Here is a 3,982-nt window from a genome sequence, read left to right as displayed (position 1 = left end):
GAAGTAATCATGTTATAGTTGTGATGAGTCCTTGCTTATTAATCTTTCGTCATGTGCTTCACATTTGAAATTGCCAAAAAGAGAAAAAACAAATAAATAAAAAAGAGTCAATGCAGGTTTTTTTGTTGTTTTTTTTTCTGTATAAAGCTACAATTCTATGTAAGGACTTTTCCTTTGTATACGCAAATAACATAACAAATTCCACGTAACAAATGCAAATGACCTAAAGAAATAACACACACTCACACTTAAAACTAATGTTCTGTAAATATACAGCATTGTTGTTGCTTGGCAACAGTGTCTAGGAAGCCAAGGTGTTCAGTCATATACAGTACAGTTTGTCTGACCTGCAGCGTGCTACCTTTTGGGGTTGTTCACTGTTTTGGTCACGCTGATGGCATGATTTACATGAAGCTGAGTTGATTCAATGCAACCTGTTGAAGAATAAATCACATTTGCATTTTCTGTTTTGAGTGAATAAGTGCATTCCAATGCAAAGTATGGCGGTAAAGGAGATTGTTTTTACAAATCGAAACTGATAAAAAATAAGCCAAGATAATGAAATACAGGCAAATTATAGAAAAAATCTCAGAACCATTTATTGTTGTTTTTATTAGCTTAGAAGTTTAAGCATCACAACAAAATATGATAAAGTGCATTTTTCAGGAAGATTTCAAATGTCTTTCGTAAAAGAAGAATATTCCTGTTTTCTTGATGACGCACTATCAATCCTCCAGTCCTGTCCCACTGGGTTGCTGCAATGCTGAGGACGTTAGTTTGAAATCCTAGTTTTACAAGCTACCAGTTATTTCACATTGGAAATATAAATATGTCAATGCTACTTTCAAGAGGAATATGGTTTGCAATAAAACAAATATACACTAGTAAATCCCATGACTGTAAAATGTTTCACTAATTACGATTCATGTGAAAGCTGGGTTTCATTTGAAAAATGTACATAAGAATATTCCCTGCTTGTAATGATTACAATCCAACAGCTGCCAGCAATAAATTAGAATCCCATCCAAGTAACCCCATGTGGGATTAGTATGAGAATATGCGAGGAATATTAACTTCAGTTGGTATACGATACCAACACTGAGAGTGTTTCAGTTAGAAATAGAATAAAGTGTTAAAGGAGGTTTGAAGACATTTTCTGTAATACCAAAAACAGGTTAGAACCCAAAATCAAAATAGGGTAGTAACATAAACTATATTACTAGTTGGTGTTTGTTCACATCTTGATAAATAAATTGAGGTCTTTCCCATAACCGTAAGGCCTCAATGGGTGTAGTATTGAGAGTTATTTATTTTCATTGTAATGTTTTTGTAGTGCTAGTCACAATAAGAATCAAAATAGACGCAGTTTAGGAACTCAGTCACCTGATGTGGATGGTGGGAAAAAAACAGCCATCGACTACCTATCTCACACTGCATTTTCTTCCACTTCTTCTATCTGCTCTTTTTGCAATCATAGCCTTGCTGCATCCTGTGTTTAGCACTACCCAAGATGATTGGGTTTTGTTTAAAGAAATAGAAACAAGTCAGAGTGTTTCCCCCATATGCTGAAATGAAAATATGTGGAGCCGTGCCTTTCTTCTGTGCTGACACAGCTCTTTGGAGATGTACGACTAATGTTTCTGTTGCTTCCAAGGATGATTATAATTAAAAGCCTTAAAATACTGTATGTTGTTGAATATTTATATCCATAAGCTTGCAAACTTTGTTTGTATACATTCCAATTTAAATATAGATTCTTATAAATACCACAGCCCTAATTTTTCCTTCACATTGAGGCTCCTCTGATGCTCCATTTCTGTTTTTCCCCTTTCATCCTTCACCAAGAGATGAGCTAAATAAATCTTTTTTTTTTGCTGCAGACACACTGGCTTCCCACTCATACAACCTCCACTGTAATTACTGAAGCTTTTCACAGAGCTGCTTTAGAGTATCATGCGCCAACACCATATGATCACACCTCACCAAGCAAGCTCCCTGGGATATAAGATTGTGGTCACGGTGGCCGCCAACGTCGTGCCTGTTGATGCCTGTTGTGTTACTTCCTTGGCATGATGTTCCTGTGCACCAGGAGTTACATGGTGCTGACCCTGTAAATACAGCATGACTAAACAGCGAGTAATGAAAGCGCTGTCTGGTGTCTGTACAAACAGCTTATCCCTCAACATGGGTTTACACTTGTCGTCATGTAGTCAACCCCATTTTTCCTTCCCTCTCTCTCTTTCTACATGTGCCAGAGTGATAGGAATCTCCCCAGGCTCCTTCATACCCTTCGCTGGCAATCCTGGATTCACATTGTCCGCTTTTTGTGTGTGTGTGTGTGTGTGTGTGTGTGTGTGTGTGTGTGTGTGTGTGTGTGTGTGTGTGTGTGTGTGTGTGACATTGTGTACGCTTGATTTCAGCATAAATGCAGTTTTTCTCTACAACACAAGGAAGGTATTAACGTTGTACTGGTGTCACAGAGAGCCTACATTGGCAGACTGCCTCAGATGAAAATAGAAATGTATTTGTTATAAAAGAGAGCCAACACTGAAGGGATAGCACCCGGCTGATAGATTGCTTGTGGATTTGTGTGTGACAATTATGGCTGACGCATCTACTATATTCAAGATATGATCAAATGATTACCTGGCAATCAAGCATCAACTAAATAGCTTCTTGGTTATGGCTCTTAAGTTTCTGCTCCATCAACAAAACAATTCATATCTGCTCAACAACAGATAGTGTTTTCACATGGACACAAAGCATGATGAGCAAAAATACAAGGTGATTGATATAAGGAGAATCAAATCCCAAAACCATTTCTTCTCTGTTTGCTACTGTTGTGTTCTAATGTCGTTGCTCTGATACAAAATCACATAAAATGAAAGACACAACTCATAATTTGAAGCAGCGTCCTGGAGTGACACACGAATAAATATGTTCAAATATTAATGTTCCTGATTCAAACAAACAGTGGTGACTCTCCTATTTTGCACACAGGGTGTCTACCACCGGGGCCGCAGTCACGAATGCAAATTAGATGGGGAGTCAATGGCATGTCTCTGGAGGTAAATTATGCATTAGTCTGCATTTTGCAACTCAGGGTCCTGCGTGTCTGGAGTTTAAGTCTGCAATGTTATTCAAGGAAGGTGGGTGGTTTTCTTGGGTAGACACCTACCACCATCTCAGGCAGGTTATTGTGCATGAATTCCTCGCCACCAAGCGCTGTATCTAGCTGCCAAGAGGATACTGCATCCATCTGCCTATAGAGAACCGCAGTGACGCGTCGTAAAACCCGGAAATAAACTTCTTCCGGTTCCTTCTTGAAAAACCAATGCAAATTCTCCATAGGATTTTGGAAAATAGCTCGAAATAAGGTCTGTGGTTGACACACATTTAAGAGAGGGATCACGTTTTGTTCAGCCGGATAATATCCACATGTCAACCCTACTTTTATAATTTCTTAATCATAAATCTAGTCGCCAAAAGCGAAATGCTAACGTTATGCTATAAACGAACTACAAGCCAGTNTCCCCTCTGTTTCAGCCCTGTTTCCAAAGTGCTGATTCTGTGTCTGTAGCTTTAAATGCTAATGAGATGTTGATCATAGTTGATCAATGGAAAAATGAGGTCAGGTGACAGGGTGGCCGGTGTGTGTGTGTGTGTGTGTGTGTGTGTGTGTGTGTGTGTGTGTGTGTGTGTGTGTGTGTGTGTGTGTGTGTGTGTGTGTGTGTGTGTGTGTGTGTGTGTGTGTGTGTGTGTGTGTGTGTGTGTGTGTGTGTGTGTGTGTGTGTGAGAGTGTTTGTGTGTGTGTGTGTGTGTGTGTGTGTGTGTGTGTGTGTGTGTGTGTGTGTGTGTGTGTGTGTGTGTGTGTGTGTGTGTGTGTGTGTGTGTGTGTGTGTGTGTGTATGTTTCTCTGTGTGTGTGTGTGTGTGTGGTGCGTGCGTGCGTGCGTGCGTGCGTGCGTGCGTGCGTGCGTGCG

This window comes from Notothenia coriiceps, unplaced genomic scaffold (assembly GCF_000735185.1).
Source record: "Notothenia coriiceps isolate Sejong01 unplaced genomic scaffold, NC01 NC01_scaffold00018996, whole genome shotgun sequence".
In the NCBI taxonomy this organism is placed as follows: domain Eukaryota; kingdom Metazoa; phylum Chordata; class Actinopteri; order Perciformes; family Nototheniidae; genus Notothenia; species Notothenia coriiceps.
Note: the sequence above shows the minus strand (reverse complement) of the source record.